Source organism: Bufo gargarizans, chromosome 3 (assembly GCF_014858855.1).
Source record: "Bufo gargarizans isolate SCDJY-AF-19 chromosome 3, ASM1485885v1, whole genome shotgun sequence".
NCBI classification, from domain to species: Eukaryota; Metazoa; Chordata; class Amphibia; order Anura; family Bufonidae; genus Bufo; species Bufo gargarizans.
This window is the reverse complement of record NC_058082.1, coordinates 157,457,469-157,472,436: the sequence shown is the minus strand read 5'-3', so window position 1 is coordinate 157,472,436 and position 14,968 is coordinate 157,457,469.

Genomic DNA, 14,968 nt, shown 5'->3' with positions numbered 1-14,968 from the left:
TCTCCTAGGCAACTGTCAGCGTCTTACAGTGTAAGACATTGACAGTTCAATACAGCACAATACAAATGTACTGCTCTGTATTGAAACAAGGATCAGACCCTGAAATGCTTAAGTCCCATAGTGGGACAAAAAATAAAGTGAAAAAAAGAAGTTAAAAAAGGAAAGTTTTATTTAAAAAAAATAAAAGTTTCAAGTAAAAAATTAAAAGAGTGCCCTTTTCCCAAAATAAATGAAATAAAATCTGTAAAAAATATGGAAAAAAAAGAAAAGAAGACATCTTAGGTTTCACCGTGTCTGTATTGAACAGCTCTATAAAAATATCACATGACCTAACCCCTCAAGTGAACACCGTCAAAAAAATGTAATAAAAACTGCTAAAAAAACATTTTTTGTCACCTTACATCACTAAAAGTGCAACACCAAGCGATCAAAAAGGCATATGCCCCCCAAAATAGTACCAATCTAACCGTCACCTCATCCTGCAAAAGATTTGCCCCTAACATCACAAAAAGTGTAATACTGAGCGATCAAAAAGTCATAAGCACCTCAAAATCATACCAATCAAACTGTCATCTCATACCAAAATAAATTAACCCCTACATAACAGTCGCCCAAAAAATAAAAATAAAATATGGCTTTTAGAATATGGAGAAACTAAAAAAATCTTTTTTTTCCAAAAATGCTTTATTATGTAAAACTGAAACAAAGAACCAAAAAAAGTAATATTTGGTATAGTCGTGTCCGTAACAACCTGCTGTATAAAAATACGACATGATCTAAACTGTCAGATGAACATTGTAAATAATAAAAAATCAAAACTGGCCAAAACAGCTATTTTTTGTTACCTTGCCTCACAAAAAGTGTAATATAGAGCAACCAAAAATCATATGTACAATGTTACACAGTGAGAGGCTTTGTCTGGGAAAACAGGTATTTTCCTCCCAGCATATGCTGCTGGGCTGATTTACAGCCAGGGGAGGTCAAATACCGGACCAGGTTTTGGCAGCACCTGGCTGTCCTTAAATAGGCAGCTGGGCTCAGAAACCAGGTCTCTGTGTTGGGATCTGGAAGCCTTGTGTCTAGATGAAGGCTTTCTACCTGTTTGGCATGAAAATAGGTTGGTGCTACTATGGTCAAGGACTCTTTAAAGCAGAATTGCAGCATGGTGTGAATTATCACCAACACCTCAAGGTGACTTTTTGTTTGATTATGACTGCTTGTTTTGTCCCTTGCCTAAAGTGTGAATAAAACACTGTTTTATCCAAAGAACTTGTTGTGGCCTCTATACTGCGTCCGCTAATCCTGTCTACCAGAGTGAAACCCCACAACCCTAAAATAGCACCAACAAAACTGCCACCTTATCCCGTAGTTTCCAAAATGGGGTAATTTTTTGGGAGTTTCTACTCTAGGGGTGCATCAGGGGGCTTTATGGCAGCTTAAAATTATCCCAGTAAAACCATATGGCGTTCCTTTCCTTCTGCGCAATGCCGTGTGCCCGTACAGAAGTTTACGACCACTTATGGGGTGTTTCTGTAAACTACAGAATCAGGGCAATAAATATTGAGTTTTGATTGGCTGTTAACCCTTGCTTTGTTACTGGAAAAAGTGGATTCAAATGGAAAATCTGCCAAAAAAGTGAAATTCTCAAATTTCATCTCCATTTTTCATTAATTCTTGTGAAGGGTTAACAAAGTTTGTAAAATCAGTTTTGAATACCTTGAGGGTGTGGTTTTTAAGATGGGGTCACTTTTTTGGAGTTTCTACTAGGGGGTCTTCAAATGTGACATGGCAGCTTAAAATGATCCCAGTGAAACCTGCCTTTCAAAAACCATATGGTATTCCTTTTCTTCTGCGCCCTGCCATGTGCCCATTGTAAGGGATCGCCTTCTTTTAGGGGTCACACTCACAGATATCTTCACAGACACATGGATTTAAGGGACAAAACTGTGTTTTATTGTGGCACGTCCGTGTAAACATAAACAGTTATACAAAATAAACTCCTGCCCGGCTGGGCTCTACCTAAAAAAATTATGATTTCCCTGACTCGCCTACAGTCTCAGATTTATCCTCAGGGTCTCAGGCTCCAAGCCTCAGTCGGTCCGCTCAACAAACACGGTTCCACACCGGAAAGCGATCAGGCGTCGCATAGCCTTGTGGTCCCTTAGTCCTCCAGACTGAGACCACCCACAGAGCATCTGCTCCATGTTCACACACACTTCCCCAGACTGACACACTGAGGGTGGATTTATGCAAGACTGATTAGGGTAGGCTTCACCTGCGCTCACCTCAGGCATGAGGGAATACCCGTGCTGGAAGGATGTGGACTGGCAGCTCCCACTACCAAGCCTAACTGCCAGTCCAATTAAAATCCAGCCCAGAATACAACGTAAACAAAACTGTCTCAGCAAACTATGCTTTGCTGAGACCACTGCACACTTCTGGATTTTAGTTATCTCACCCAGCTGAGGTATCTGGGTCAGATATACATGCCCTCCTGCACTGTACGCCTTGCCACACCGTTAACAGGGTTAACAAAGTTTGTAAAATCTATTTTGAATACCTTGAGGGGTGTAGTTTCTAAAATGGGGTCATTTTTGGATTTTTGGGTGGTTTCTATTATGTAAGCCTCACAAAGTGACTTCAGACCTGAACTGGTCCTTAAAAAGTGGGTTTTGGAGATTTTCTGAAACATTTCAAGATTTGCTTCTAAACTTCTAAGCCTTCTAACGTCCAATGATCCAAACATGCAGCAGACATATAGGGAATGTAAAGTAATAACTATTTTTGGAGTTATTACTATCTATTATAAAAGTAGAGATATAGAAATTTTGCAAATTTGCTAATTTTTCAAATTTTTGGGTAAATTTGGTATTTTGTTCATAAATAAAAATGAATTTTTTGGCCTAATTTTACCACTGTCATGAAGTACAATATGTGCCGAGAAAATCTCAGAATGGCCTGGGTAAGTAAAAGCGTTTTAAAGTTATTACCACATAAAGTGACACATGTCAAATTTGCTAAAAATGGCCTGGTCCTTAAGATGAAAAATGGCTGAGTTCTTAAGGGGTTAAGGTACATCATGCTAGTGATCCAACAGGTCTGAAATATGCAGCAATCCAATCGGTCAAGAAAGACTGGAGGGGAGGAGACTTTATAGCTAAGATGTCGAGATGTGAGTCTAGAATGATTTATGAATTTGGATCACTGGTACCTTCGGGACTCAATTCAGAATGGAAAATCTTTGGCTTCCTATAGATGGGCTGGTGGTAGGTTTACACGACATGTCGATGCCAGGCTGTTTTCCAGTGCATCGACAGGACCTGCATCCTCCCACTGGACCTATGACGTCTATAGATGAATATATACTGAATAATACAGTATCTCACAAAAATGAGTACACCCCTCAGATTTTTGTAAATATTTTATGTGAGGAATATGGATAATTATTTCATGTCAGCCATGTTCCCACACCAGCCATCAGCTGTCAGATAGCAGAGGTAGTGAACTCCACAGGGGGGCCCTGCTTCAAAGCCGAGCCAAATGGCAGAGAACCTCTAGCAGGCCACCGTTGTTTACAATTTCTCACCTCCAGCCAGCTAGAAACCCAGCTAATGGAACAGGAAAAACCTCTCTGCAGTGGGTATAGGCCACTCCCCAGTTCAATGAACATTAGCAGACATCATGGAACCGGCGATTCATAAGGAATTATGAATCGCCCATCCATCACAGACATAAGCAAGATGCATATTTATGTCCTTGTGGCCACAATAAACAGGCCCTTGGTCATAGTTTGGCAGTGGGATGCCAGGGAGGGGAGATATATATTCCCCACAGAAACCAAATAATGGTACCATGCTTGGACTCTACTGGTTGCCGGAACCCAGGCAGATCTATTGGTCCCAGAACCACCTCCCTGCGACATTCTGGTCTGGAGCCATGAACCCTAATCGGTTTTGTGGCTCATGTGCTGCCAGCCCAGCAGAGGGGGGTGGACCCCTCCGAGAGGCCGGGAGGGGAGGGGCCGGCTACAGGTTAAAAAGCTTGTGCCAGCAAGCGGGCGTGTCTTTTCTCTGAAGGGGGGTCACATCGTGCCATGTGTTTAGAGGGACCTGCAACTTGATGACATCACTGCCTCCCACGTGACTCCAGCTAAGAACTCATCACAACCCACAGGACTCATATAACTGGTAAACCGACTTATTGTTCTGCTTAACCCTGTTGTACCCCATCATCTGTATTTGCAACCTCAGACCATAGTATATATTTTCTGTGTGTATAGTGTTATTTCTAGTGAGCCCTTAAGGCGATTAAATACATCATTTCTCGATCACGAATCCCCACGTCCGTGTTTCGGCCTAGTTATACGCTACTGCGGGTTGGTTTCTCACCCTATATAATCCCGTTTGCGGACCGGGCTTATATCAAATGAGAAGCTGGTGGCAGTATACCAGCTGACCTTCACCTGCTCCTCCAGGAGGGAGTAACGTCACGCCTTGGTAACCAGTGACCCTACTGTATCTCGCTGGCTCTACGTAGATGACGTCCAACGTCAGTCGGGGTACGGTAGTCGTCACATATTGGTGGCAGCAGTGGGATCGAGATACTAGTGTGTGTGAGTGTGGGACCCATACTCACAGACACTAAAGACTACCAGCAGTAGCTTTTGCCGCTGGAGTCTTAAGATCAGCTCAACACTAGACAGTCTGAGTGCAAATACAATAAGGTGTGTGTGTGCATCAGGTTGCAGTCTGTGTCAGTGATCATCCATGGCAATGATGGCCAGTATCACATGAAGCAAGGCTAAGGAGATGCCCGATGATAGGAACGGTAGCGGGGATGACGCAGTCCAGATAGGGGGCCAAGAGGAGGTGGAAGGCGACTTTCTTCAAGTTGCCGGCGGTGAGTCCCGCGGTGGGCCGCTCTCCACCTGCCCATCCCCCCAGCCAGGCAGGCTCAGCTGCTCTCCTACAGTTTCCAGGCTGGAGACCAGGCTTCCTACAAGATGCAGAGCTTCGCGAGCAAGAACGTTGCAAGCAGGCCGAGCGCGAGCACCAGCTACAAATGCTCCAGCTCCAACTCCAGCAGACCTCCCTAGCCCGATATAAGTCTCCAGAGATCCGGATTCCAAAACTGCCGGAGAAGGACTTCCCCCTACTGGACAAAGATGGGAACTTGGACACTTTCTTTAAATATTTTTTAAATTTGTCCAGTTTTTCCTCTACATTTGGCCCCCATCCAATAACTCTACATGAGTCATGAAGAAATACCCGCATAATGTTTTTATGTCTCTAAAACTACTGTAAGAGGCCTGAAAATTAATCCTTTTGAAAAATCCTTTGGAAATATCAAATTTCCAGAAAAAACACACCGGAAACGCATTAAAACCGCATGCGATACCGGTGTGTTTTTTACACTATGCGACCCCAAAGGAGATGTTGAACAATTGTATGAAAGATTTTTTATGTAACTCATTGCTATCGTGACTTTTTAACGTTTTTATATATACTGTAAGGGATTAGGTAGCGGGGCTGTCTCCTGGGTAGACAGGCACAGTTTAGCAGGCACACCGACGAAGTTACAGTCCACACGGCAGGAACTTCGTTTAACTGACCTCAGCCAGTTTTATTGTCAGGTTGAGGTACAGAACATAAAACATAGCAAACAAAAATCCTAAGCCTGTCCGGCTCTAACTATACAGCAGGAAACCTCCCTGACCAAGTGCCGGCCTAATACCAAGCACCCAAACAAAATAGCAAAGTCCGTACCTCTTGTAGTGCTCTCACAGGCTCCATGCAGGTAACCTGTTCCCAGGCTGAGCGAGCTGTGTCTGCATTCTCAGCCTTATATCAGGCCAGCACACCTGAGGAGTAATTACCTGACAGCCCAAAAGCCGGACTGTCCGGATGGAGTGGGGCCCACCCTTCTCTCCCCACTCCAGCAACACAGGCCCTAAGAACAGGTTTTATGCAAACCCGAATTGCACAGACCTCTCCTGAACATTTCCCTGGTTGCTTTTAAATGACAGAAGTGAGAAATCTTGGGCACACATAGACCCCATCCACTACTTCTCCAGACACTCTGTCACATATCCTCCCCCCCTGTTTCAGACCCAGGGCTGGAACACATCTGGACATCAGACAATGTACACGGGACAAGGCATCTGCATTTCCCATTTGGGTCCCTGGCCTGTGCTTTACGGTAAACTGGTACTCTTGCAGGGCTAAGAACCATCTTGTTACCCTCCTATTTTTTTCCTTATTCTCACACATCCATTTTAAGGGAGCATGATCCGTGACCAATTCAAAGTGACGGCCAAGCAAATAGTAGCGGAGTGCTTCCAGGGCCCATTTAATAGCGAGGCACTCTTTTTCCACAATTGCATATTTTTGCTCATGGTCATTAAGTTTCCTGCTCAGATACAGTACAGGGTGTTCCTCTCCATCCCTTACCTGTGACAGTACTGCCCCCAGTCCCACCTCAGACGCATCAGTCTGTAGGACAAACCCTTTCTTAAAATCTGGGGTTATCAGCACTGGCTGAGCGCACAGGAGGGTTTTTAAAGTCTGAAATGATTTTTCAGCCTCTTGTGACCACTTGACCATGACAGAGTCCTTCCCTTTTGTCAGGTCCGTTAATGGGGCTGCAAGGGAAGCAAAATTAGGTATAAATCGCCGGTAATAGCCTGTAATCCCCAAGAAGGCACGGACTTGCTTCTTGTTTACCGGTTGAGGCCACCTTTGTATGGCTTCGATTTTGTTTAACTGGGGCTTTACTAGGCCTCGGCCTATGATGTAACCTAGATACTTAGCATCTTCAAGACCAATGGCACATTTTTTGGGATTAGCTGTGAAGCCTGCCTCACACAGGGAATTGATAACCGCCTGCACCCTAGATAGATGGGATTCCCAGTCTGGACTTTGGATGATGATGTCATCCAGATATGCGGCTGCGTACTGTCTGTGGGGTCTTAAAATCTTATCCATCGCCCTCTGGAAGGTTGCAGGGGCTCCATGCAAACCAAACGGCAAGACCACATAATGAAACAACCCATCAGGAGTGGCAAAGGCAGTTTTCTCTTTGGCCTCATTTGTCAGGGGAATTTGCCAGTATCCCTTGGTTAGGTCTAGAGTGGTTATATACCTGGCATTTCCGAGCCTGTCAATGAGCTCATCAACACGGGGCATTGGGTAAGCATCAAACTTAGATATGGTGTTCAACTTTCGGAAGTCATTGCAAAACCTCCAGCTGCCATCTGGTTTGGGGATCAGAACTATAGGACTGGACCACTGGCTATGGGACTCTTCAATTACCCCAAGTTCCAACATTTTCCTCACCTCTTCAGAGATAAGCCCTCTCCTGGCCTCTGGTATTCTGTAGGGCCGCAGCTTAACCCTTTTCCCCGGTTCTGTAATGATGTCATGTTTTATGACAGATGTGCGACCTGGGATCTCTGAGAAAAAATCCCTATTCTTAAAGAGGAATCCCTGCACTTCTACCTTTTGTGTCTTGGCCAGGGAGTCGGGAATTGTTACCTCTGGCAACAGGGGCTTCCCAGAGCATCGCTGCTCTGGTGGGAAGGAGGTGTCAGCTGCAAGTGATAGTCGATCTTTCCACGGTTTTATAAGATTAACGTGGTATATTTGCTCAGGCTTCCTCTTACCTGGTTGATGGATTTTATAGTTTACCTCATTTACTTTCTCTATCACCTCAAAGGGGCCTTGCCACTTAGCCAGGAACTTACTCTCTACTGTAGGGATCAGTACCAGAACCCGGTCACCTGGTGCAAAGGTACGTACTCTGGCACTGCGGTTATACACCCTTTGCTGTGCCCCCTGAGCCTGGGCCATATGTTCTCGTACAATAGGCATCACCGCAGATATACGGTCTTGCATTTGTACCACATGTTCTAGGACACTTCTATAGGGGGTAGCTTCTTCTTCCCAAGTTTCTTTTGCTATATCTAGCAGACCCCTAGGGTGGCGACCATATAGCAACTCAAATGGGGAGTAGCCTGTAGAGGACTGAGGCACCTCACGGATGGCAAACATGAGATAAGGGAGAAGGAAATCCCAGTTTTTCCCATCTTTGTCTACCACTTTTTTAAGCATGGCTTTTAGAGTTTTATTAAATCTCTCTACCAGTCCATCAGTCTGTGGATGGTAGACAGAGGTACGCAGCTGTTTAACTTTGAACAGTTTACATAACTCCTTCATGATGCGTGACATAAAGGGGGTACCCTGATCTGTTAGGATCTCTTTTGGTAGTCCCACGCGACTGAACACCTGCACCAACTCTTTAGCTATGGCCTTCGATGATGTATTACGTAAGGGTATAGCTTCCGGGTAACGAGTAGCGTAGTCCATGATTATGAGAATATGTTGGTGGCCTCGAGCAGATCTTACAAGGGGCCCCACCAGATCCATGGCTATTCTCTCAAATGGTATTTCAATGATTGGTAGAGGTACCAGGGGACTACGATAGTGTGGCCTAGGAGCCGAAATTTGGCACTCGGGGCAGGTGTCACAATAGTCTTTAACATCTTTATGGACCCCAGGCCAAAAGAACCTTTGAAGGACTCTGTCTGTAGTCTTTTCAGCTCCCAAATGCCCCCCCATAAGGTGACCATGAGCAATGTCTAGTACCGTGCGTCGGTACACTTTAGGAACCACCAGTTGTTCCACCAGATCCTCTCCCCTTTTTACCACCTGGTACAACAAGTCATGTTTCACAGCCATATGCGGGAAACAAAGTCTGCCATCCGGTTCCACCAGTTTACCATCAATAGACTTCACATTTTCCCTGGCTCTAGTAAGGGTGGGATCTTTTAATTGCTCAGCACCAAATTGCTCTTTCCGTACTGCCAGGTCTGGCAAATTGTCATTAAGTGAGTCTTCCCTCTCTGGACTGCTCTGACCCTCTTCTAACCTATCACTATGGTCAGAGACCTCAGGCTCCCCTACCATGACAGACAAGGGAAACGATTCACCATCAACAGAAGTCTCTCTTAAATACCCACACCTTTCGGTACCCGGTGGTAGGTCATCTCCTTCCTGACAGGCATTTGAAAGTTTATGTTCCCATAGCTGCCAGAAATGTGGAAAATCCCGCCCCATGATGACATCATGCATTAACTTAGGCACTAAACCAACCATAAATTTTTCTGCCCCGTATCGGGTATTTACATCTACCACAGCAGTGTGATAATTACGGGTGTCTCCATGTATGCAGGTTACCGCCATGGTTTTAGTTTGCCATTTCCTGGGGTTTACCAAATCCGTTTTTACAAGGGTGACCAGACTGCCTGAGTCCAACAAGGCACTCACATCTTTACCTTCCACCGTAATAACACACATTTGTTTCTCCCCCGCAGTATTTAGTAATGCTACACACGCAGGCTGGGCATACAGTGATAAACGGCGGTTTATATATGAGGCATCACATTGCATTGGTTCACCATACATTGGGCAATTGGCAACAACATGACCTGGCATTTGACATCTGAAACATTTTATTAAGTCCCTATTAAGTCTCTTATAGGCCACAGATCTCCCTGGCATGGCTTGCCAGCTTCTAGAGCCTGGGCCTCCAGTCTCTCCACTTGCACCCACAGATACATCGCTTCTGCCAGCCCCCTTTTCCCTTAGAACAGTCTTACCAGGTAGTCCCGGAGATCTCCGCTGCAGGGCTGGGGGGCGCTGCGGCAGACTCAGTAGCTCCTCTGCGGATGTGTACCTCTCCACCATCTCCACCATCTGGTCAGCATTCTTGGGGTCACTGTGGCTCACCCACTTGCGCAAGGTAACGGGGAGGGCCCTTAAGTACCGGTCCATCACAACCCGTTCCACCATCTGAGGGCCTGTCAGGAACTCCGGCTGCAACCACTTCTTGGTCAGGTGTATGAGGTCGTGCATTTGGGAACGTGGAGGTTTATCCATACTGTAGTCCCAGTTGTGCACACGCTGAGCACGGACTGAAAGAGTAACCCCAAGGCGTGTAAGGATCTCCTTTTTTAGCATAACATAGTCCATAGCATCCTGATTCTCCAGGTCAAAATATGCCTTTTGGGGTTCTCCTGAAAGGAAGGGGGCCAACAGTCCGGCCCACTGTGCCTTTGGCCAACCTTCTCGCTCGGCAGTCCTTTCGAAGGTGGTAAGGTAGGCCTCCACGTCATCTGCGGTTGTCATCTTTTGCAGAAAGTGACTAGCCCTTATGGCGGCATGAGGGGCCTCTGCCATCCCTGGGACCCGTCCAGCGACACTGGTCAGTTGCTGCACCACAACTGCTAAGGTCTCCCGATCTTTTCTTTGCGCCTCTTGTGCAGCCTCCAGTTGGGCCGTCAGCCTGTGGCTGGTTTCCTCAAGCGCCTTTTGCTGTACTAGGGTAGCCTCCCGCTGCACTCAGGTAGCCTCCTGTTGAGATGCAACAGCTTGCAACATAGCTTTAACCACATCCTCCATTTTCCAAGAGGCAGAAAACAGTCTTTGGTGCACCGCACAAAAATGGACTCTGTCCCTTTAAATGTTCAGTTTTTTTTTTTTCTTATGCCAGAATTTGGTGTGCGCGCATCCTCCACCACATGTAAGGGATTAGGTAGCGGGGCTGTCGTCTCCTGGGTAGACAGGCACAGTTTAGCAGGCACACCGACGAAGTTACAGTTCCACACGGCAGGAACTTCGTTTAACTGACCTCAGCCAGTTTTATTGTCAGGTTGAGGTACAGAACATAAAACATAGCAAACAAAAATCCTAAGCCTGTCCGGCTCTAACTATACAGCAGGAAACCTCCCTGACCAAGTGCCGGCCTAATACCAAGCACCCAAACAAAATAGCAAAGTCCGTACCTCTTGTAGTGCTCTCACAGGCTCCATGCAGGTAACCTGTTCCCAGGCTGAGCGAGCTGTGTCTGCATTCTCAGCCTTATATCAGGCCAGCACACCTGAGGAGTAATTACCTGACAGCCCAAAAGCCGGACTGTCCGGATGGAGTGGGGCCCACCCTTCTTTCCCCACTCCAGCAACACAGGCCCTAAGAACAGGTTTTATGCAAACCCGAATTGCACAGACCTCTCCTGAACATTTCCCTGGTTGCTTTTAAATGACAGAAGTGAGAAATCTTGGGCACACATAGACCCCATCCACTACTTCTCCAGACACTCTGTCACAATACACATTTTAAAAAAAATGTTATTCTTCATTTTGTCTATATGCAATATTTGCTTCTGTTTAGTAGTATAAGATAACTAATGCATAAGATCAATATTATTAATATATATTTTTAAGGTAGAAATAACATTGAAAGATCCCAATCCCTAAAAAGTCCGTATTCCAGACCAGTCTTTTACACACTCTTTATTCACTATAAAAGCGGAACATTAGCAGGGGGATGTTAACCACTGAGGAAGGGGTCATTGTTTCAAATCCCCAAAACGCGTCTGGTGTTAATCCCCCCACTAAGGAAATAAGGATATTGCGAGACTGAGGAGGCCTGGACATCATCATAAGAATAACGTAATTGCCAAATTAAGAAAGCACTATTATACGGAAGATACCATGATAGAGTGCAGCAAACAACTCTATTGGCGCGAAAATTCAAATCAGAACAAACAGCCCTTGAGACCGGAACCCTAAAGGAAAGTAAGCGTCGAGGGCTTATTGTCCAGTGTAAAGATTTTATTGCATTTTACTTCTAATTAAAGATCCCTTTACTTTTAGAGAGTGCCCCACTTCTATTTCTTTATAAATTTAATCCTATCCGACTGGGTTTTGTCTGTTAGTGGGAGCACCTCTGCTGGATCTCCACCTCATTCTAGTGCGACATTACTCTATATGGACACTTTCTTGTTGGCATTTGAGGTGGCCTGCTATAAGTACCAGTTGCTGGAGGACCAGTGGGTCAGATTCCTAATGCCACATCTCAGGGGAAAAGCCCTTGAAATCTTCTGGTACCTGCCCAGCGAGACCATCGTGAGCTATGAGGACATCAAGCAGGCTCTGGTCGGACAGTACAACTTGACCTCCGAGACATACCTGAAAAAGCTCAGAAGTTTGCTGCGGGGTCCTACCCAGAGCTGGGCCGATCACATGCGGGCCCTGCTGAGACAAATGGACCACTGGATTGGAGCTCTCCACCCACCGACCAACAGCTGAAGGAGCTCATCATCACAGAGCAGTTCTTGTGGAATTGCCAGGAGGACCTCCGCAACAGCAGCTCTGGCCGACAAGTAGACTAACAACAGGACTTCAGAGGCCCAGAAACCTGACGGCTAGAGAGGGGGTAAAACACACTATGCCCCTGTCGCCCCTAGGCCCAAGTGGGCACCAGCTCCACTTTCCACGTCGGTGGGGAAACACCGACTGCGCCACCTCTGTAAGCAGTCAGGACACTTCAAGGCCATGTGTCCACAGCGCCCGAGGGTCCCATCCCAGTCATCGTCCCGGAAACCGTCCACTGTGAGGGTGGGGGTGCTGGCAGGTCCCTTGACAATTTTCAACCGGTCACCGTGGGCCAGGCCGTGGCCATGGTACTTAGAGACACTGGCGGTGCTGAGATGTCTCTGGTACGGCCTGAACTGCTGGCACCCCATGATTTATTGCCCGGGAGATCCCTTACTGTCTCCAGGATTAGAGGAGTAGAACCGGCGCTGCCCATCGCCAAGGTCTATTTGGACTGGTGCGCCAGTCGAGGAGTGAGGGAGGTGGGGGTATCCTGAAATATCCCTGCCAGTGTTTTTCTGGGGACGGACCTGGGGCGGCTTGTGTCTAAGTACGTGGCCGCTGACACCCCGAGGTCCGATCCCCCACAATGTGATGCCATGTCTACCCCTGTTTATACTGTTACCTTCATTTTCTTTAGCAAGGCAGTGGTCGTCTTGGAGGTGTGTTTGGGGTCGTTATCATGTTGGAATACTGCCTTGCTGCCTAGTTTTTGAAGGGAGGGGATCATGCTCTGCTTCAGCATGTCACAGTACATGCTGGCATTCATTGTTCCCTCAATGAACTGTAGCTCCCCACAGTCAGCAGCACTCATGCAGCCCAAAACCATGACCTCCCACCACCATGCTTGACTGTAGGTAAGACACACTTGTCTTTGTACTCCTCACCTGGTTGCCGCCACACACGCTTGACACCATCTGAACCAAAAAGTTTATCTTGGTCTCAACAGACCACAGGATATGATACCAGTAATCCATGTCCTTAGTTTGCTTGTCTTCAACAAACTGTTTGCAGGCTTTCTTGTGCATCATCTTTAGAAGAGACTTCCTTCTGGGATGACAGTCATGCAGACCAATTTGATGTAGTGTGCAGCGTATTGTCTGAGCACTGACAGGCTGACCGCCCCTTTAACCTTCGCAGAAATGCTGGCAGAACTCATATGTCTATTTTGAAAAGATAACCTCTGGATATAACATTGAGCACTTCTTTGGTTCACCATGGCAAGGCCTGTTCTGAGTGGAACGTGTCTTGTTAAACCACTGTATGGTCTTTGCCTCTGTGCTGCAGCTCCGTTTTAGGGTGGCAATCTTCTTATAGCCTAGGCCATCTTTATGTAGAGCAACAATTCTTTTTTTGAGACCCTTCAGAGAGTTCTTTGCCATGAGGTGCCATATTGAACTTCAGGTGACCAGTATGAGAGAGTGTGAGAGCGATGGCACCAAAGTTAACACACCTGCTCCCCATACACACCTGAGACCTTGCAACACTAACAAGTTACATGACACCTGGGAGGGAAAATGGCAAATTGGGCACAGTTTGGCCATTTTCACTTAGAGGTGTACTCACTTTTATTGACAGCGATTTAGACATTAATGGCTGTGTGTTAAGTTATACAAGCCGTACACTGACTACTTTACATTATATAAAAGTGTCAGATCTTCAGTGTTGTCCCATGAAAAGATATAATAAAATATTTACAAAAATCTGAGGGGTGTACTCACTTTTGTGAGATACTGCATATATTTATGTACTTTATTGATATTTTTTATCTTTATTTTTATGTTCAATATTTATCTATTATTTTGTTTGCACCTTTTTATGTATTTTTTGTATATTTACATCAATGTACCGGTATATTTCACCCCCGGAGGTTTTTTTTTTTTTGCCTTTTTGTTTTGATCTCCCTGCCTTCCCAGAGCCATAACTTTTTTAATTGTCTGTTCACATAGCCATATGAGGGCTTGTTTTTTGCAGGACAAGTTGTACTTTCCAATGCTATGAATTCCACCACAGTTTTACGTTTATTTTTATTTAAGATGTTCGATTTGCAATAAAACTGACCAGTTACTTTTATTCTACAGGTCAGTACGAAACCGGATATACCTAGTTTTATTTTTTTGTCGCATTATTTTGACCCCTATAACTTTTTTAAAATTATGTGTACGGAGCTGTATGGGGGTCATTTTTTGCGGGGCAATCTGAACTTTTCATTAATACCATTCTGGGGTGTGTACGACTTTTTGATCTCTTTTGATTTATTTTTTTGTAGAAAATGAAGCAACCAAAAACGTGTTGTCTCTACCTCACCTATAAATCTCAGTTCACACACGGGATTAGATCCGGCTTCCTCAACCATATACGATACAGCTGCCTCCAGGCTGTGACCCCACCAGCACCCTTGGAGGAAGATGGTACAGAAGACTCTGACCATGCGACTCTCTTTACGTAGGTGTCGATGGGCCCCCACAAACTTCAGGCTTTACAAAGCCTCGTGGCCCCTCAGCCCTCCTGGCTGAGACCACACAGAGCCTCTCAGGCTTCCTCAGCCTTAGGCTTCCTTCACACAACTGTATGGCCCCTTTCACACGGGCGAGTATTCCGCGCGGGTGCAATGCGTGATGTGAACGCATTGAACCCGCACTGAATCTGGAGCCATTCATTTCTATGGGCTGTGCACACGAGCGGTGATTTTCACGCATCACTTATGCGTTGCGTGAAAATCGCAGCATGCTCTATATTGTGCGTTGCGGTGCGATA